Here is a 22,833-nt window from a genome sequence, read left to right on the forward strand (position 1 = left end):
AAGTATTACCCAGCAGGTGTCCAACTCAGTTACCCCTCCCCTCCCCCCCCGTTTTCACAAAACCGTAGCATGGTTTTTACCGCCAGCCAAGGCGGTAACAGCTCTGACACTCATAAAATTCCCATGAACGTCAGAGCTGTTACCACCGCGGCCGGCACTAAAAAAACAAGGGTTTTATACAAAGGGGGTGGGGGGAGGGTTAATATGTTATCCAGCCACCAGTTTATACTGGTCATTCCCCTTATGATTTAGTGGCTAACATTGCTCAGAAAGTAGCATGAAATAAACTTTGAATGTAAAACTGACTTATTTTTCATCTCCCATTATCTGATGTCACTGACTGTGACTCATAAGGATACCATGAGGGTATGATGGGATGATAATGCCCTTACTGTCAAGGCTCATTAATGAAATAAGGTTTGGGAGTGGTGCTTATTATAATGTTTTAAATAATCAATCTTAAGCAATTTGCAGATCAAATCAAAGCTGTTGAAATTCTTAACTACCCTTTTGATGGGTTGGCTGTTTCTGCATAATTATTCAGCATGCTTGATTTGTCTAATGTGAGATAGGTACTTTTTAAGGTCATTGAAAAACTGTGCTTGTGACTTCTTCAAGGTGGACATAATGAAGCCTTCGAATCTTATTACAGAAATATAATTTGATTTAATTCTGCATATTATGATCCAAATATCCATTCTATGACCTACAGATGTCTGTGGTGCTAAAGGTTAGATTCAGATTGAAAAAGCAGAAAATTGTATGAAAGAAGCAGTATTATAAACTTACACATTTTAAAAAATTGAATTACATTTTGTAGAACAAAACTAACAGATATGGTTAATCTATAAGTTTCAAGATACAAAGGAATATGTCTACTACAGGGCATTATGACTTAATATGCACTCAGCGCAAGTGAAAACGTTCACTGAAAAGCAAGGCATTTTGCAATAAATAACTTGCTTACATGTGATAAGCAGTTAGCTTAACAAGGTTTAAAAAAGGTTCGGATAATTTCCTAAAACAAAAGTCCATAATGCCATTATTAAGATGGATTTTTTTTTTATTTGCTTCTTTGAGAGTCTATAAGACTCTCAAAGAAGCAAATGAAAAAATAATCCAACTCCAACTAATAGAGAACACAGCAGGAAGACTCATATTCCACAAATAGAGATTTGATCACGTCACACCACTATTGATTGAACTACATCGGCTCCCTGTCGACAAATAAATTGAATTCAAAACATGATGCCTAGCATTCAAGATCCTACATGGACAGTCTCTCGAAAGCTTCCCCCAGTATACAGAACTACTGGGAAGACCAACGCTTGTTATTATCCTTCCCATCCCTCAAAGGAACAATGTATAAGAGACAAAATAGGAACTCCTTTGCCTACCAAGTTGCAAAAATGCGGCGCGCACTACCTGCAGAGATCCACGCTGCATATACACCAAGAGTCTCAAAGTCCCTCCTCGAGGGCCGCAATCAGTTGGGTTTTCAGGATTTCCCCAATGAGTATGCATGAGATCTATGTGCATGCACTGCTTTCAATGCATATTCATTGGGGAAATCCTGAAAACCCGACTGGATTGCGGCCTTCGAGGAGGGACTTTGAGATCCCTGCTATACACATTCTGTTATGCAGATTCCTAAAAACATGGCTCTTCCAAAAATCCTGGCCAGGATCCTAGCTCGACCAAACCTGAAACACATACTCATGCATACAATGGCCCCAATTTTGCAAAGTGCACCTAACGGCTCCTAAGTGGCACCCACTGTTTAGGCGTCCAATTTAAGTGGTTAATGAGCGATTTAAGGGTCTTAACAAGTGTTAATTGGGACTTAGAGGTAGATGCTAGCTAGGCGTGCTTATAATGTAGACGCGAGGTAGATGCGAGTTTTTGGACACGTCTCCATATTTGTAGGCGTTCTCAAGAAAAGTCACGTCTAAGTATGTAGACTTGGGCGTAACGTGGGCATGGTTAGAGATAGGCTTGAGATAGACGCTAGTTGAGCAGAAGACTGCGTCTAAACATCGCGGAAATTGTAGGCAAATGAAAAACTGGTCTAAGTGTGGTTTCTACTTGGCCTGAACGCGACTTTCTATGGGCGAAACTTAGGCGTGCTTTGAGCTTCTGAAATATTTTCTACATAGAGTTCAGGAATATGTTTTTTTCCTCTTTTTTCCCCTCCTAATAGATTTAATAAGCCACCATATCAATAGGACACATCAATATAAGCATATTGCATGCAAAACAAAGTACTTTTCTGCCCAAACAGCAATATGATTTACTAATTACAGCACCTTTGGATTTCCTGCTTAAAAAAAGAACCCCTTTTTTCTCGCCAAACAGTGCTGCAATCAGCTTTTTCTTGAAAGCAAAGAAAGAACATGAAAAAGATATAAATATTGCACACATTACTTCATTTCTCAAAGCTTAAAAATAGAAAAACCAGATACAGACCTTAATATGCATTTTCCTTCATTGAAAATGGAGGTGTGCAGCTGCACATTGCTGACCTCATTGTGAGATCATCAAGGTGCACCTGCAAGGTAGAAAGCCTCAATTAAAAGATGCGCTGGGTGTTGAACTCACAACCTCTGCGAGATCAGCACAGGATTTTAACACATTGCGCTACATCAGTTTCATCTCACTGCCCTGTCATATCATAGCTTACTGACCTGCCTATGTATCATCTGCTTAGGAATGATATCATAGTTACCACAAAGAAAGCATTTCTAGCTCACCAAGTTAATGCACCTCCTCTATTCTTTCCAGCTCACTGGTTCAAATCTCACCATAACTTCCATTCATTTTAACAACTTCCTAACAGCTTCCGATTAACTCTCATAAAAGAGAGTCTAGATCAGGGGTGTCAAAGTCCCTCCTCGAGGGCCACAATCCAGTCAGGTTTTCAGGATTTCCCCAATGAATATGCATGAGATATATTAGCATATAATGAAAGCAGTGCATGCAAATAGATCTCATGCATATTCATTGGGGAAATCCTGAAAACCTGACTGGATTGGGGCCTTCAAGGAGGGACTTTGACACCCCTGATCTAGATGTTGGACTTTGCCATTTTTCATCAGCACATTTCCCATTGCACACAAACTTATTTTCACCTTCAAATGGCTAGAACATCCTAAGCTGTCATGGTAGGAAACTTCTACCCTGACAGAAAGAAGCTATTTGTGGCTCACCAAGTTAAGGCACCTTGTTGCACCTTGCCTATATTCTCAAGCTCACCAGTTCAAATCCCACTCTCACCTTTATTCATTTTAACAACTTCCTATTAGCTCTCATAGGAGTATACATGGTGGACTTTGCTGTTTTTCATCAGCATTGTACAGTTTGCAGGCACACTTATTTTGATCTTGCCATGGCTAAGATATCCTAATCTCTCATGGTAAGAAACACCTACCTCAAAGGAAGTGGCTGTGACTCAACAGTTAATGGCATCTCTCCCATCCTCTGAAAGTCAAATCCAAATGATGTTTGGATACCCCAAAACATGTTCAATTTTTTGGTGACAATCTTCCATCTAGATGCATCTTGATGATCTCACAATGAGGTCAACATTGTGCATCAGATACATTCATTTGCTCTCAACTACAAGCCATTGTGGTAGGAATGTATTTATTTTTATGCAATATGTGCACAGGGCAACAGGTATGAGTTTACTAAAACTTCAGAGGGCTTAGACAGGTGTTGAAGGGGGTACATGTTTTGAGATGTATCCTAGAGACATTACTATTGGTAAATTCAGCTTGGCTATAGAATTGGTGTTATGGGTTCATGCCTGAGGAGTGTGTGTTGGGGTGGGGGAGGGGGTTTAGGATGAGAGAATAGGCTGCTTTAGACATCTGATAATCGCTGCAGATCATTTTAAAGCTAAACCCAAATATGTTTAAGCAAAGGAATGGCCAAAGAATGCCCAAACAGTTTGAAGGTTTTCTGGTAGAAAAATGAATATTACATTTTTGCTAACCATACTCAGGACTTGAACCCCCCTGACATTTGGAAGATAAAAGCAGTGCTCTAAAGCATAGAGCTATAGAGGGAACTCCTTTCAGAATTTGGTAACAGGAGCCTCTACAGACTAAGCAGATAATGAATGGCTTCTTCTCAAAGCTTTGAGAAGTGAAGGAAATGATTAAAAGTCAGTACAGGTATGTTTGGCCAAACCACATCCAAAGCACGCCCAGTTAGTTTGAACATTTTCTGGTGGGAAGTCCTAACGGTGCCTATGACGTCAGGTGCCACTTAGGTTTGCTTAGTTTTAGAAGGTCCATCAGAGCAGATTTATCTCTTTTAGGACTCCCATTCTATGTTATTGCTTATGCTGATTTCTGAGACCTCACCTTTCCTGATTATCTTTTAACTTTTTCTTTCCTATATCTGCCACAACTCTTTCCATTTCACAGGACCATTAGCAGCTATAGTAAATTGCAATTGTTGTCTTTCTAACATTTTTCATCTTTCTAGGCGACTATGCTGCACCTATGCAAGGAACTCCTTGCTAGCAGCTCAGATACCAAATCCAAGTGAGAATGATATATTGCTAGCTACTTAGCTGTCTTTATTACAAAAAAATCTCAGAATCCAGACAGAACTGATTTTTTCTTTTGAACTCCAATTCTGTATTATTGCTTATGGTGATTCTCCTTTAACTTTTTGTCCCTCTGATATCTGCCACAACTCTCTCCATTCCACAGGGCCATTAGCAGGTCTGAGAATTAGTGATGATAACAATTGGTTTCAGGTGTGTTTGCTGAAAAAACACCCATGCTGTTTGAAACTTTGGTGCCAGGAAAATGGCTATGCAAGTTACATACTCGTACCCGAGAGTGGAACCTATGATGTTGGGAAGATGGAAGCAGTGCTTTTACTCATAGAGCTAAAGGTAATTCTTTTTAGAGTTATATAGAGGCAGCTCAAAAGACTAATCAGTTTTGGTGGTAATTGTTAGGCATCCTTATTATAATAAGAGTTCAGATGCAGCTGCCTCTTCTTTTTAGGAATCCAACAGTGTTTGTGCTTCTGTTCATTCTAGGTGTTATTTTGAGGCTGTGCTATGACAAATTCTCCCACAACTTCTGGTTTTTACTTTTGCCACAGATATATTTCTAACATTTCCCCCTTTTCTCCTGATTTCAGGTCCCTAGAGTGGCTAATGACTCCCCTTGTGTTTCCCAGAGGCCAGAGCAGGTCTGTTAAAACTGGGTTCAGCACACCAGCTTGCACCTGGGCAAAGAGTTTTTGTCAGCAGCTCAAATACCAAAACAGAAAGAATAGGTGAGAATGATGTATTGCAACCTTTGTTTGCTTACACTAGATATCCTGTACTTGACTGCAAAGTTTGCTTACTATCTGCACTGTAATAACTATACCTCTTCCCTGAATAACCCTTGTGATAAATTAAATATATTTTCACAATGCTAACGTGTTTCACACTTTTTTCCTAGTACCTGGTCAAAACCCAAGGTGTAGCAATATTCCATGCTACCGATACAGGACAAGCAGTGGCTTCCCTCTTGTCTTTTTCAATAACAGACTATGGACTTTTCGTCCAGGAAATTGTCCAAACCTTTCTTAAAACCAACTACACTATCCGCTCTTACCACATCCTCTGACAACGCGTTCCAGAGCTTAACTATTCTCCGTGTGAACAAAATATTTCCTCCTATTGGTTTTAAAAGTATTTCCCTGTAACTTCATCGAGTGTCCCCCTAGTCTTTGTAAATTTTGACGGAACGAAAAATCGATCCACTTGTACTCCACTCAGGATTTTATAGACTTCAATCTCTTTTCCAAGCTGAAGAACCCTAACCGTTTTAGTCTTTCCTCATACGAGAGGAGTTCAATCCCCTTTACCATCTTGATCGTTCTTCTTTGAACCTTTTCTAGTGCCCCTATATCTTTCTTGAGATTGTGCTTTTGTATTAGATAAGATATGGCGATTGTTGAATGTCAATCACATTGCACCCATGATATTTCACAATAGCGGGATTTAGCATTGACATAGTTTTATGTTTAATTGAATATCACATTATATATTATTGCACATACACACGTACAAGAGAGGTTTATTAAGAATCTATGATTGAAATCTGGAACCCTATCCTTGTACAATTAGGTTTCTGAGATTCTTTTTCCTCTCTTTTAGGAATATAAGGTACTTTTTGAGATATTGGACATAACATTTACTAAGAATAGAAACCATTTATATTAAAAAAGCTGCATATTAGAAATGACCAGCAAGTCAAGCATTAGCACACTCTAAGCCCATTTCCTATCGCACTTTAGTAGACATACCCCCAAGGTAATTAACGTCCTGCTCATAGAAGTTATGCTTTTTTCATCTTGATATGTCAGACCTAGATTAAGCTTTAGACATTGCCACAAAAGCAATAAAACCTTATTTTCCAATCTAGAAACCATTACAATACAATTCAGATCAATAAAGCCACGTCTCCTTAGTGCCATCATACAGCATCCCACAGCTGCTGAAGCAGTTAATTGTAATGTGTTCACAGGCACAAGAGCTGAATAAGCAACTAACCCAGCACCTCATTAAAATAAGCTTAGACAAGACTGACTTATAGGCCAACGGATGTGCCACGAGTTAGACCAGCACTTCAATTGAATTCAGAATAGACAGAATTCCCAACAGAATTCCCGTCACTGCCAGATGCTAGCATCCCTGTGTAAGTTGCGCATATACCATTAGTTTCCAGAGCAAAGCTAGATGCACGGTAGCAAAAATTTATTTTGCCTCTCTTTAAAAGGCTTTTATGAAGAATGATGTCATATTAAAGACATGGTAGGGTACATCTTTATGAATTTAATTGGGCCATAATACAATACTTGATGTTGGCTGTAGATAAAATTAAGGAAACGGCCTTCTGAGGAGCAGCAACAGGATAGTTAAATATGAAAAGAACAGCTGCCCTCGTGTTCCTGTGTGGATATTTAGTAATGTAAGCAGCAGCTGGTATTGACCGCATCTGATATCAATCACGTTAATGGGTATACAGTATAGTGTAATTTCTCACCAAGTTAAGGCACTAAATCTCGTTGTATTCATAAGTGAGTGACAGTATTGCAAGCTTTGTGTTTGGTTTAGGATCCTAGGACATCCAAAGCTTATGGCGTATTTTAGACGGTTACATTTTTTAAGGTCTGTAGCAGAACAGTTAATCTTGCATGCATTTACCTGGAGTTAGGTGGATATTTTTAGATAAAACTCATACTGAAGGTCAAAATGATCTACTAAGATTGTCTATTTGCATGTAAAGAAGGGAAAGGCTGTTTGGAGTCTTAGAACTTGGAAGTCTCAGCCACAAGTACTTTAAATCAGTGATGAAGAAGAGGGGTCGACGGTGGTGAAGGATTTGGTCTTTGGTGTCAAGTCAGCAAATGTCACGCCAATCTTCAAGAAGGGATCAAGGGGTGACCCGGGAAACTACAGGCCGGTGAGCTTGACCTCGGTTCCAGGAAAGATGATGGAAGCACTGATTAAGGACACCATCTGCGATCACATAGAAAACAATGGGCAGCTGAAGGCAAGCCAGCATGGCTTCTGCAAGGGAAGGTCGTGCCTCACAAACTTTCTGTACTTCTTTGAGGGAATAAACAGCCAGATGGATAAAGGGGAATCCATAGACATCATTTACCTTGACTTCCAAAAAGCCTTCGACAAGGTACCCCACGAACGGCTGCTAAAGAAGCTGTGGAACCATGGGGTGCAAGGGGATATCCACCGATGGATCAAACACTGGCTGGCAGGCAGGAAACCAAGAGTTGGAGTAAAGGGCCATTACTCAGAATGGCAATGGGTAACGAGCGGAGTTCCACAGGGGTCGGTGCTGGGACCGCTCCTGTTCAATATATTTATTAACGACTTGGAGATGGTGACAAACTGTGAGGTTATTAAATTTGTGGATGACACCAAACTCTGCAGCAGGGTTAGAACCACGGAAGGATGTGAAGACCTGCAAAGGGACCTAACGAGATTGGAAGAGTGGGCAAGAAAATGGCAAATGAGTTTTAACATTGAGAAATGCAAGGTCATGCATGTAGGGAAAAAGAACCCAATGTTCAACAGACTGTTGCTCCAATATCATTTACTCAAGTGCATTATTTTTTGATCTAGCTACTGCGGTATCCAAATATTTTATTTTCCTCAAATGTGCTTTAAAACTATTTAAACTGATGTCGTTTCTGCATTAGATAGTGCATTGTGCTTTACCCGTGTACCTGTCTAAAGTGTGATTACAGTTTGAAAAGTGATATTCAGTATTCAATTAATATTTAACTGTTCAATACTATAATTGTCTGCTATTAACCTTGTGTAGTATCAGGTATCACAATGATTACATTGCTTTTGTTTCCAGAGATTAGAGTTCTACTCCATGGTATGCTGAGCTTACAAAGGCAGCAAAGCAAAAGGGGAAACAAAAAATATTCCAACCTTATTTCATGCACAGTCATAGTGTACCTTGTCCAATCAAGATACTGTGGTTTAAAAACATTTATTTGCAGAAGGTCATTACAAGGAGCAACTAAAAAGTTCAAATGAAAAGTGTCAAGAAAAGTATGGAATACGTTTTAGGTTTCATGGCTCCACATCATTCTCTTCTTGGTTGAGCTGAGAACGTTTCCGCAGCCCCTCGTATTGTGATGTCATAATGCCTCATTCCACCAATGCCTAAGAGCCATCCTCATCGGTGATGTCACAATGGCTTAGTTTCCCTATACTTGTGCCCATTTGACAGATGCATTTGCCTCATTGAAACGAAAAGTGTGGAATAATTTGTACGTTGCACGGCTCCACATCGTTCTCTTCTTTGTTGGGCTGAGAACGTTTCCGCAGCCCCTCGTATTGTGATGTCATAATGCCTCATTCCACCAATGCCTAAGAGCCATCCTCATCGGTGATGTCACAATGGCTTAGTTTCCCTATACTTGTGCCCATTTGACAGATGCATTTGCCTCATTGAAACGAAAAGTGTGGAATAATTTGTACGTTGCATGGCTCCACATCCTTCTCTTCTAGGTAGGGCTGAGAACTTTTCAGTGCCCCCCCCCCTAATTGCTCATGCATACATTAAATATATGTGTCATGTTTTCGCCCTGTAAGGACGTTTTTATATTTATGCTTAAATGTTTTTGCCATTTAGATAACCAAGGCCAGCACCATCTCATTAGCATGTGTATTATTTATGTATAAAATATTCAGGCAAGCATATTGAAAACAATCCTTTTATGTATTACCGATGACAAAAAATGAAGTGTTGTAATCCAAGGCTACCAGGTACTTTGGGTAGATGAAGAGCTCGGTTAATTAGATGCTAATGACTTTCAGTTTAGATGGATGTTAGGTGAGGCACCTTGTCATTGCTAACAAATGTGCAGCATTAATGGTGAAGAAATTAGTCGAACAGCACTAAATGAGACCAGGGTGGCGGCACTGGTGACGGTCCATCAATGCTGAAAAAGGGTAAAGATGCAGCAGGCATTTCGGGAAAAGGAGAAAGTGCAGAAAGCCTCCTGCTATTTTACACTGAAACTGTAATAAAACTGTTTCTCGGGTGCTGAGAAGGATATAATAGGACTTAAAAGCTATAGGCCCTCTTTTACTAAGGGGGTTACAGAGAGTAAGGCAGGAGGAGTGGGGGGAGAGTGTGGCACCGTGGTCAAAGCTACAGCCTTAGCACCCTGAAGTTGTGGGACCTTGGGCAAGACACTTAATTCCCCCATTGCCCCAGGCACATTAGATAGATTGTAAGCCCACTGGGACAGACTGAGAAAAATGCTAGAGTACCTGAATAAATTCATATAAACTGTTCTGAGCTCCCCTGGGAGAACAGCATAGAACATTGAATAAATAAATAGTATGAAAAGCTTCAGCCTCTGATAACCAGAGCTGGTATTGTGACATCATAATGCCTCATTCCACCAATCCCTAAGAGCCAACCTCATCAGTGATGTCACAATGGCTTGATTGTCCTATATTTGGCTCACTTTTATTATACTTTGGTCTCTAGAGTGGTGCAGTGGTTAAAGCTACAGCCTCAGCACCCTGGGGTTGTGAGTTCAAACCCCCACTGACCCTGGGCAAGTCACTTAATCCCCCCCATTGCTCCAGGTACAATAGATAGACTGTGAGCCCACCAAGACAGACAGGGAAAAATCCTTGAGAACTTGAATAAATTCATTTAAACCATTCTGAGTTCCCCTGGGAGAACAGCATAGAACATTGAATAAATAAATAGTGTGAAAAGCTTCAGCCTCTGATAACCAGAGCTGGTATTGTGACATCATAATGCCTCCTTCCACCAATGCCTAAGAGCCAGCCTCATCAGTGATGTCACATGACTTGATTGTCCTACACTTGGCTCACTTTTACTACACTTTGATTACTAGAGAGTCAGGACTTCCATCAGCCCTTCGGCCTTTTAAGGGGCCTGACAGGCAAGATCTGGCAGCAGAGCCCAGTGCAGTGAGGGGGAAGGGAGACCTGGAAAAATTGAATATCCTAAATGACAATCAATCAGGTTTTCGCTCCGATCACAGCACTGAAACCATTATAGCCTCTCTACTGGACCACCTTCACACACTCTTCAGCCAGGGCTCTAGTGCCGTAATTGTCCAACTCGACCTGAGCAGTGCTTTCGACCTAGTCGACCATACCATTCTCCTAGACTGCCTTGCATACATTGGCATCTCCGGCCAAGTTCTTAACTGGTTCCACGGATTTCTACGAAACAGATCCTACAGGGTATTTAAGAACGACTCTCTCTCAAACAGCTGGGACAACTCTTGCGGAGTTCCACAGGGCTTCCCCCTGTCCCCCACCCTATTTAATGTTTACCTTACCTCCCTAGGAAACCTCCTGCAAAGCCTCAAACTCAAATTCTTCATCTATGCGGATGACATCACAATAGTCATCCCGCTAACCAACTTCACACCAGAGTTCCTTACCTCACTTTCAAATATACTCACTCAGATAGAACGCTGGATGTTATCCTACAGATTAAAACTAAATCCCGACAAAACAAAATTTTTACTAGCTACCCCCAATGACAAAATCAAAGACACTACAATTCAAGTGAAAGGATCTACTTTCCCCCTCGAAGAAACCTTAAAAATACTGGGAGTCACACTAGATAAACATCTATCCCTGGAGAAACACACAGATAACACAGTCAGGAAAGGCATCTCGGTGCTATGGAAGCTCCGCACCATTAAAAAATACTTTGACGAGACCTCATAACGCCTGCTAGTACAATCCTCCATCCTTAGCATACTAGACTACTGCAATATCATTTACTTAAGCTCCACGAAGAAAACCGTCAGGAGACTAAAAATGATCCAGAATACTGCGGTCCATCTCATATTCGGCCTGAAAAAATGGGAACACGTCACCCCTTTTTACCACAAACTTCATTGGCTACCCTTTGAATCCAGAGTCCTATTCAAATTTGCCTGCTTCTGTTATAAAACAGTATTTGGCCTATCCCCAAACTACATAAACCCTCACTTCTACCTGAATCGCATAAACAAGCACTCTCGCAGAATTCAGCTGTTCGCCTTCCCCTCTCTAAAACTATGTCACTCCAAAAGATTCCTTGACAAAACTTTCGCCTTCCAGGCTGCCAAAATGAACCCATGGCTAGCCCAAATTGTCCTTGAGGCCCCCACCTACCTCGGATTTAGAAAATCTCTCAAAACTCACCTATTCCATGGACAAGACACCTAACGCCCCTCTTCAATGAACCATAACCCCCTCCTGCCCCTTCCACCATACTATCCAGCACATCCACCCCAACCCTCTCCCCCCTGACCTACACGTCCCTTCTATCTCTAACCTCAACTACTTCGCTGCTTCCAACTATGTTCAATTGGTGTGAACCACTTGTAATTTTTTTTGATAAACAAATTTGAACCGCCTAGAACTCCTTGGGTATGGCGATATACAAAAATAAAGTTATTATTATTATTATAGTCATCATCTCTCACTACATCGGACTGCGTTTTTGGTAGGAAGTCCCGCCCTCCTCCTATGTCAGGACTTCCACCAGCCCTTCTTCAGAGAGTGTGGCGCAGTGGTTAAAGCTACAGCCTCAGTTCCCTGAGGTTGTGGGTTCAAACCCACACTGCTCCTTATGACCTTGGGCAAGTCACTTAATCCCTCACATTGACCCAGGTATATTAGATAGATTGTGAACCTGCCAGGACAGACAGGGAAAAATGCTTGAATACCTAAATAAATTCATGTAAACCATTCTGAGCTCCCTTGGGAGAATGGTATAGAAAATTGAATTAATGAATAAATTATAGGCATGATTCAGCATATGGTGCTAAAAAAAAAAACTGGTGCTGCACCAACTCCTCTGTCCTCCTCTTCACCCCGCCACTACTTCCACACCCCACCAAACTCGTACCCTCCCTTCCCACTCCGGTACCTCTTCAAATCTTCAACAGCACAAGCAGCTTCTCCAGCCTGCTGCTTGCATTGGCGCAGGCTTTCCCTCTGATGTCACTTGCTGGCCCTATGACCCAAAAGTGATTTCAGAGGGAGCCATGCCTGTATAAGCAGCAGGTTCGAGTAGTTGTTCATGCTGGCAAAAATTTTAAACAAGTATGCGGACAGGGAAGGAAGGGCATGAGCATGGTGTGTGTGTAAGGGGGATGGGGAGGATAGATGCCAGTTCCCTTTCTGAGATGCGTCCAGAATGTTATAATGCTCCTGTGCGACCTCATCTGGCATATTGCATTCAATTCTGGTCTCATTATCTCAAGAAAGATATAGTGGCGCTTGAAAAGATTCAAAGAAGAGCGACCAAGATGATAGAACTCCTCTCGTATGAGGAAAGACTAAAACGGTTAGGGCTCTTCAGCTTGGAAAAGAGACGGTTGAGAGGAGATAGGATTGAAGTCTACAAAATCCTGAGGGGAGTAGAACGGGTACAAGTGGATCGATTTTTCACACCTTCAAAAATGACAAAGACTAGAGGACAATCGAAGAAGTTACACAGAAATACATTTAAAACCAAAAGGAGGAAATATTTTTCACTCGGAGAATAGTTAAGCTCAGGAACGCATTGCCAGAGGATGTGGTAAGAGCGGAGAGCGTAGCTGGTTTTAAGAAAGGTTTGGACAAGTTCCTGGAGGAAAAGTCCATAGTCTGTTATTGAGAAAGACATGGGGGAAGCCACTGCTTGCCCTGAATCGGTAGCATGGAATCTTGATACTCTTTGGGGTTCTAGAATCTTTTGTTACTCTTTGGGATTCTGGAATGTTGCTACTCTTTGGGATTCTAGAATCTTGTTACTCTCTGGGGTTCCGGAATCTTGCTATTCTTAGAGATTCTGTATGGAATGTTGCTACTCCTTGGGTTTTGGCCAGGTATTAGTGACCTGGATTGGCCACCATAAGAATGGGCTACTGGGCTTGATGGACCATTGGTCTGGCCCAGTAGGGCTATTCTTATGTTTATGGCACACCTAAAATCCTTCTCCAGCACCAAAGCTCAAATGAGTCATCTTCTTTCTGTAACTGACCACTGAGAAAATGAAGATTTACACCAACAAAAAAATAACATAAGAACTTAAGAGTTGCCATACTGGGACAGATCAAAGGTCCATGAAGCCCAGTATCTTGTTTCCAACAGTGACCAATCCAGGTCACAAGTATCTGGCAAGATCCCAATGAGCAGAACAGATTTTATGCTACTTATCCTAGAAATATGCAGAGAATTTTCTAAGTCCATCTTCATAATGGCTTATGGACTTTTCTTTTAGGAAAGTATTCGAACCTTTTTTAAAACCCTGCTAAGCTAACTGCATTCACCACACTCTCTGGCAATGAATTCCAGGAATTTAATTACATGTTGAATAAAGAAATATTTTCTCTGGTTTATTTTAAATCTACTAATTTGTAGCTTCAACACATGACCCCTAGTACCAGGGGTTTTTGGAAAGAGTAAACAAGTGAATCACATCTACCTGTTCCACTCTACTCAGTATTTTATAGACCTTTATCATATCTCCCCTGAGCCAACTCATCTCCAAGCTGAAGAACCAAAGGCACTTTAGCTGTCCCTCATAGGGAATTTGTCCCATCCCCTTTATCATTTTCGTCACCCTTCTCTGTACCTTTTAAAATTCTACTATATTGTTCTTGAGATGCATCGACTAGAATTGCACACAGTATTTATGGTGCAGTCACATAACAAAGGCATTATAATATTCTCATTTTTGTTTTCCATTCCTTTCCTGATAATTCCTAACATTACATTTGCTTTCTTAGCCTAGCGCACGAGTTGGGCACAGATCCCCAACATTCTAACGCACTGAGTGCATTTTGAGGGAATGCCCCAGACCTGTCCGTGTCCCTCCCATCGTTATGTCCCCTTTTCAGATCCACACAGAAACACTTAGGTGCTGTTTATTAACCGGGTGCATAAGTGTGGTTCCATGCTGAGCTGCTACTTTTAGGCCATTTAGGCCCTCTTTAACAAAGGTGCGCTATGCGTTTTAGCGCGGATTTAGCGTGCGCTAAATCAACATATGCGCTAACCGCATGGCATGGAAATAGTCCATTATGCAGGGCACCATATATAGAATTCTCAGCCAAAAGGGCGAACAGAATGCTAGGAATGATTAAGAAGGGGATCACGAACAGATCAGAGAAGGTTATCATGCCGCTGTACCGGACCATGGTGCGCCCTCACTTGGAGTACTACATCCAGCACTTGGTCGCCATACATGAAGAAGGACACGGTATTACTCGAAAGGGTCCAGAGAAGAGCGACTAAGATGGTAAAGGGGCTGGAGGAGTTGCCGTACAGTGAGAGATTGGAGAAACTGGGCCTCTTCTCCCTTGAAAAGAGGAGACTGAGAGGGGACATGATCGAAACATTCAAGATATTGAAGGGAATAGACTTAGTAGATAAAGACAGGTTGTTCGCCCTCTCCAAGGTAGAGAGAACGAGAGGGCACTCTTTAAAGTTAAAAGGGGATAGATTCCGTACAAACGTAAGGAAGTTCTTCTTCACCCAGAGAGTGGTAGAAAACTGGAAAGCTCTTCCGGAGGCTGTCATAGGGGAAAACACCCTCCAGGGATTCAAGACAAAGTTAGACAAGTTCCTGTTGAACCAGAACGTACGCAGGTAGGTCTAGTTTCAGTTAGGGTGCTGGTCTTTGACCAGAGGGCCGCCGCGTGAACGGACCGCTGGGCACGATGGACCACTGGTCTGACCCAGCAGCGGCAATTCTTATGTTCTTATAAATAAAACATCTGGATGGTTAAAAAGCACACACAGAGATTAGTCTCCTTGTCAAGTTAACAAAAATAATAATAACAGTTTATATACTGCAGGACTGTGAAGTTATATTCGGTTTACAATGGTTAAAAATGCTACAAGTTAAGTAAAACTAACAAAGAAAAAGCTAGTGTTTAACAGCTCTAGAGATCAGTTATTGTGGAATAAGATTGTACAAATCAGTTGCCTAAGTATTTCAGGGACAGATATGTTTTTAGGTGCTTCCTAAATTCCCCATAAGTGGTAGGCCTAAGCAATTGTTCCAGATCTTTACCCCATAATGCTGCCTGATGTGAGAAAAGATGTTGGTGACGTCTTTTAAATTTTCATCCTCTAACCGGTGGAGAAATAAAATTCAGGTGTGAGCTTCTCTTCTGTCTATTGGTTGAGAAGCAGAAAAAGGTCAGTTATGTATTTAGGGGCTAAACCGAATAGTACCTTAAAGCAAAAACATCCGAACTTAAACTTCACACACGCCTCCATCGGCAACCAGCGCAGAAGTCGGTAGGAAGGTGTTACATGATCGAATTTCTTCGACCCCAAAATTAGCCTGACTGCCGCATTTTGCATCAGTTGTAATCGCTGCATAGTCTTCTGGGAAATTGCTCAATAGGCGATATTACAGTAATCAAGTTGACTTAGGCCCTGTTTTACTAAGGTGCGCTAACCGATTAGCATGTGCTAAACGCTAGCGCGTGCATGTTAGTCTATGAACGCATTAGCGTGTAGCCCGCGTTAATAGGTTAGCGCACTTTAGTGAACCAGGGGGTTAGTATAAGGGATTGTAGCAAAAAGTGGAAACCGTCACAGAATGCATAGCAAAGACTCTTTAACAGAGAAAAAATACTTAAAATATCCTTAGACACCTTCCAACTAGAGAGTTGCGCGGGGACAGAAATCCCACCCATCCCCGCCCGTCCCTGCCAGGATCCTCTCCGACCCCACCTGTCCTCGCCAGGATCCTCTCCGTCCCCGCAAGGAATTACCTCCATCCCCGCCCGTCCCCATAAAAAGCAGCAATTACTTCTGACAGGATCATCAATTCCACAGTTTCTTTTGTGTTTGCGCTGCTGTTTTCCTTGTGGAATCTCTTTGGTGGAACACTTTTTTTTTGTTTTCTGTTCAGGTAATTAACTTATAAACCCCCCTCTTTTACTAAGGCTGACGTGTCCATTATATTTTATGGACGAACTCTGCTTCCAAAGCCTTCCATCCCCGTGGGATTCCCATTGGCCAGAGGGGGGTCCCCGTAGGAGTCCTGTGGGTTAAGGGGGGATTCCTGCGGGACCCCCGCGGGACCAGTGGGATTCCCACGATCCCCCATTCCTGTGCAGACCTCTACTTCCAACTGGTTACCAGCCAAAATGTTTTAACCAGAAGTTAAATACAACACTCTAGATATGAGAGGCATAGGATCCTCTGGTGTCAGGTCAAAAGCGCGCCGGGACAAAGGCGCGAGCAGACAATTGAGCGCAGCGCGGAGGCGCGCGCCAAAGAAAATTACTCTTTTTAGGGCTCCGACGGGGGGGGGCGGGGGGGTGAACCCCCCCACTTTACTTAATACAAATCGCGCCGCGTTGTGGGGGCGTTGTGGGGGGTTTGGGGGATTGTAACCCCCCAAATTTTACTGAAAACTTCACTTATTCGCTGTTTTTAGGGAAAAAGTTAAGTTTACAGTAAAATGTGGGGGGTTACAACCCCCCTAACCCCCCACAACGCCGGCGCGGTTTGTAGTAAGTAAACTGGGGTGCTCCCCAACAAAACCCCCCGTCGGAGCCCCTAAAAACAGTAATTTTCTTTAGCGCGCACCTCCGTCTTGCGCTCAGTTGTCGGCGCGCGCCTTTGTCTTCCGCGTTGTTGTCTATGAACCGGTTCCTCTGGAACTTGAACTTGAACCATTTCTCATGTATAACACTTCAACTTCTCATTAGGAGTAACCATTGGAAATTTTGGACAACAAATAATTCATCGACTACAGTTCTGCATTGAAATCTCTGAACGTTCCAGTTTCCTCTGTAGAACACAGAACTGATTTACCCTCCAAACTTGTTTCTCTTTGATTTCACAGACTTCTAAAGTCTTTTCCATAGTAATAGTCTGTTCCTCAATGTGTTATATCTTTAGTTTAGTTAGATTGTGAGCCTTCGGGACAGTAAGGGAATTTTTTAAGTACCTTCTTACTTCTCATTTATAATCTTAATGTATATTTTCTTCAAACCGCTTAGAACCTAACGGATGTAGCGGTATATAAGAAATAAATTACATTACATTACATTACTTTACGGTATTAGATTGTAAATAAGCCTTAATCATGGTGGTCAGGACTTTACAAAGCTGGAAAACTGCTTGCCAGATAGATTGAGGGAGAAGGAAAAGGCAAAACTTCACCTGCTTCTGCCGATACCACCTTCACCCCAGTATGCCTTTCTTATGCCCTTGAATCCTGGATTCTCGATACTCCATATTTGCCGACGCTCACTGTACGACTCAGAAGCAAAGCATGAAGTTTACCTTCCAAATCATTGATGTTCCATCTATCTTCCTCCGGCTGTAGCTGTGCCAGAGTCATAGGGTCTGGCAAGCTCTTTGCAGACAGCTGAAAAGTGTCAAGTTTATTAGAATCTAATATACCGCCTTATTGTAATTCAAAGCGGTTTTACAGAATTTAAAATGATAAAATACAGGACGATGGCCATTAGATGAGGACAAACAAATAGACTTGGCTTACTGGAACGAGAGGGGAAGGGGAGGAACTACAATATTTGCATATAAAGAACAAATAACGGGAAAAATGAAAGGAGGGGATTACGAATAGAAAGGCCAAGTTGGCCTAACTAGCATTAGCTAAAAGCATCTTTAAAAGAACGATCAAACGTCAAATGCATCTTTAAAAAGAAATGTGTTTTTAAACTGGATTTAAATTTATCTAGGCTTTGCAAGTCAGGGCTCGGAGATAGTTCAGTTCTGAGGTCTGAGATGCTTAGCCACCTGGCCCCAGCATCCAAACAGCTGGAAATGCACCTATTCCTATGGACAGGGGCCCGTTGTCTACAGAAATAGGACTGGTCTTTGTATTTATACATGCTGCAGGTGCTTACTTATAGAATTGTCCTTTTGTGTTTGTTTTCAGAACTGAAAACATTTCCTTGATTGACAAGTAGTGACTGATCATTTCTTAGCGCAAGAGAATGATGGCTGGTAACGAGAAAATGATGCAAGACAACCAAAAGTCATTGTACCAGCTGCAATAGAAGTCTATGACTGTCAATACAGTGATCCTTTTTCTAACAAATCTGAGACCACATAGCTCAGTGGACTCAAGCTCAAACCCTTTGCAGGGTCACATTTTGGATTTGTAGGTACTTGGAGGGCCTCAGAAAACATAGTTAATGTCTTCTTAAGAAATGACAATTTTGCATGAGATAAAACTCTTTATAAATCTTTCCTTTTGGCTAAGTCTTAATAATAATATTACAATTTATAGCTAAAGAGACACATGATGAAGAAACTATTTTATTTTACTATTGTGATTATGATAAACCTACCGAGGGCTTCAAAATAGTGCCTGGAGGGCCGCATGTGGCTCCCGGGCCGCAAGTTTGAGACCACTGACATAGCTTGTTTTCATGTTGATGCATCACCCCGAGACTTGCCCTCTCTTCTACAAAGCCGCACGGTAACGACCCCCGAAGCCTATAGAGATTGAAAGGGCTTCGGGGCTGTTGCCGTGCGGCTTTGTAGAAGAGGGGGTTGGTTTTCCAACAGGCATCTAGAAATAAAGTCCAAATTGTGATAGAAAGCCAGCACACTAATAAGGAATTTTTTTTAATACAATATAACGTCTGTGTCTTTTTTTTTTCTTTTGCATCATTACTACCAAGCAACATTTGGTTCAGAAGACAATTCAATTATAGAATGAACCATTGGTAGTAATTATGTGGGAACAATTACTGGAAATTATGTTTCAGTGAGAATGCTTGTCAGCATGCTGGCTATCCTGTGGTAATTTAGACTGACAATTATGGTCAAATTAATTTGATGTGAAATAGAACATGAGACTTATCTATTAGATGCAAGGTTGGTTCCGATGCTCCCATTAGAGAGATTTTACTTGAATAAATTATGATTCTCCATTCATTGGTTGTAGAAACACCTTCCTCCCCATCTACAGTCAATGACACTAAAATCATTGATAAGCAACCAATGTATATATGAAGCTAGGTTTTCATTATAGAAAAGCTTTATGAAGGCAGTCCATAAACATAGGTGCTTAGAGGGTGCTAGATTGGCGTATATTCAAAAACCAGGCTTGTCCAATCTTTTTTTTTTTCTTTAGCAAGGGCCACATTTAATATTTTATAACATTCAGAGGGCTAAGACACATGAATCCCCCCCCCCCCGACTCCACCCACTCTCATTCCCTCTCTCTTATGTACCCCCCAGCCTTCACCCAATCTCTTTCTCTCTCTCATGCCCCCTCAGTCTTCATCCAATCTCTCTCTCGCTTTCTTGTATTTCTCCTTCCCATGCCTTGACCCAGTCTCTAGCCCAAATGATGCTCGAGGCCCCAACCTACCTCAACTTCAGAAAACTACTCAAAACGTACCTATTCCGCGAACAGGACCCTTAACCCTCATTCCCCTGCAATAAACTAACTCCCGCCCTCTCCCCCTTCCTTCTACTCTTCCCCTTCCCCCTCCCCTCCTTTGGTTCTCTCTCTCCCTCTTACCTTCCAATCCAACCTTCGTCGTTGCTTGTAACTCTGATAAATTTCTGCTAAAATGTTCCAACATATCTTTCCTCGTTGCTTGTAACTCCGACAAAATGTTGTAAATCCGTGTTCAGATCGGATCTTAATTAATTGATGTGAACCGCCTAGAACTCATTGGGTATGGCGGTATACAAGAACATAATAATAATAATAATAATAATAATTTATCTTCACCTGCAGACTCTTCCCATGGGATCCCTACATCCCTGCCGCATGAGCTTAATCCTCGCAGTGTTGGAAGTTTGGATTGGTCTTACAGTTTCAAGTTTCACGAGACTTGAAACTGAGACCAACCTGAAATTCTGGCGCTGCGCTGCACATCTTGCAGATAAATCATGATGGGTTAGCAGGGATCCCACGATAAGAATCGGTGTCCCCTCCTCCTCATAATTGCTGAGCTTCTGCAAGCCAAGAAAAGGCATTTTGGCTACAATAGAAAAACTGACTAAGATAAGCTACAACTCCAGAGAGTGAGACCCACTTTTCAATTATTTCGCTCAGAGAAATGAAACTCTGAAGAGGGGGAGGTAACCCCCTCTTGAGGTAAGAGTTTACCATCCAGTTATTGCGCCATTGTATCTAATATAATAAAACCCTAAGCCGCGCATACGCACTCTTACCTGCGTGCTCCCATTTTCCGTGCGCTGTAGGTCCCCGCAGGTAGGAGTGCGCATGCGCGGCTTAGGGTTTTGTTGGCTTCAGGCGGTGCGGAGGCTGTCGGCTGCGGCGGCTCTTGGCGCCTGCAAGCTGCAGCGGCTGTCGGCAGCCACAGCTGTCGGCGGAGGGCAGACGCAAGGTAAGGGGTGCTGCTGGACGGGGGGGGAGAAAAAGTAAGGGAGGCCTACTGTTGGACGGGGGAGCAGGAAAGAGGTGATAGGGGGGAAGAAAAAGGAAGGGAGGCCTACTGCTGGACAGGGAAGCAGGAAAAAGGAAGGGAGGCCTACTGCTGGACGGGGGAGCAGGAAAGAGGTGCTGATGGACAGAAGAGACGGGGTCAGGGGGGAAGAAAAAGTAAGGGAGGCCTACTGCTGGACGGGGGAGCAGGAAAGAGGTGCTAGGGGGAAGAAAAAGGAAGGGAGGCCTACTGCTGGATAGGGGAGCAGGAAAAAGGAAGGGAGGCCTACTGCTGGACGGGGGAGCAGGAAAGAGGTGCTGATGGACAGGGGAAGAGACAGGGGCAGGGGGGGAGAAAAAGGAAGGGAGGCCTACTGCTGGACAGGGGGACATAAAAGAGGTGCTGCTGGACAGGGGGGAGATTAAAAAAAGGGAGAAGGGCTGCTGCTGGATAAGGGGAGCAGTGAAGTGGTGGTGGTGGTGGACATAGGGAAGGTAAAAGGAAGGGAGAATGGGTGGACAGCCGAGGAAAAAGAAAGACAGAAATACAGAAAGCGGCTAAGGAGAGAGAGAAAGAAATAAAGACAGACACACACACATATATTCTAGCACCCTTTAATGTAACAGGCTATAAGACTAGTATATTATAATTGAATTGATGACGTTTCAAGTAGTAAAAAATTTTTTGCATTCAGGTTGTCACTGGAATATTAGGTAAACCTCACTTAGCTTTTTTAAGGAGGGGTTCAACGCGGCTCCGTTTCGGCGTCTGCTTCAGGAGACCCCCACCAGCTATGATTCAACACTTGCTGAACAGTCAAAAGGAGTTGGTATTGTAATGTCTGTGAACAAAAATCTGCAATGCAAAGAATAACCTTAAAAATACACACGTGATACGAGCACTGAGTTTCTAATAGCCACGTATCCATGCCGGCTAAAAAATACTTATAGCTGCCATAATGAGGAGTTGTAGCTTATCTTAGTCAGTTTTTCGATTGTAGCAAAACTACTTTACTGACTCCTTTTATAGGATTCATTGTCCCTGTTTTGTGTAAGAAAAGGCATTTGGCAGGCTGGATTCTGGCCCATGGGCAGTAGGTTAGCCAAGCCTGCTCTAAAGTTAGAGGAATGGTCTAATGCCTGGCAACTAAAATTCAATGCAAAGAAATGCAGAGTAATGCATTTGGGGATTAATAATAGGAAGGAACCATATATGCTGGGAGGAGAGAAGCTGATATGCATGGACAGGGAGAGGGACCTTGGGGTGATAGTGTCCGAAGATCTAAAGGCGAAAAAACTGTGTGACAAGGCAGTGGCTGCTGCCAGAAGGATGCTGGGCTGTATAAAGAGAGGCGTAGTCAGTAGAAGGAAGAAGGTGTTGATGCCCCTGTACAGGTCATTGGTGAGGCCCCACTTGGAGTATTGTGTTCAGTTTTGGAGACCGTATCTGGCGAAAGACGTAAGAAGACTTGAGGCGGTCCAGAGGAGGGCGACGAAAATGATAGGAGGCTTGCGCCAGAAGACGTATGAGGAGAGACTGGAAGCCCTGAATATGTATACCCTAGAGGAAAGGAGAGACAGGGGAGATATGATTCAGACGTTCAAATACTTGAAGGGTATTAACGTAGAACAAAATCTTTTCCAGAGAAAGGAAAATGGTAAAATCAGAGGACATAATTTGAGGTTGAGGGGTGGTAGATTCAGGGGCAATGTTAGGAAATTCTACTTTACGGAGAGGGTAGTGGATGCCTGGAATGCGCTCCCGAAAGAGGTGGTGGAGAGTAAAACTGTGACTGAGTTCAAAGAAGCGTGGGATGAACACAGAAGATTTAGAATCAGAAAATAATATTAAATATTGAACTAGGCCAGTTACTGGGCAGACTTGCACGGT

This window comes from Geotrypetes seraphini, chromosome 2, assembly GCF_902459505.1.
Source record: "Geotrypetes seraphini chromosome 2, aGeoSer1.1, whole genome shotgun sequence".
Taxonomy (NCBI): domain Eukaryota; kingdom Metazoa; phylum Chordata; class Amphibia; order Gymnophiona; family Dermophiidae; genus Geotrypetes; species Geotrypetes seraphini.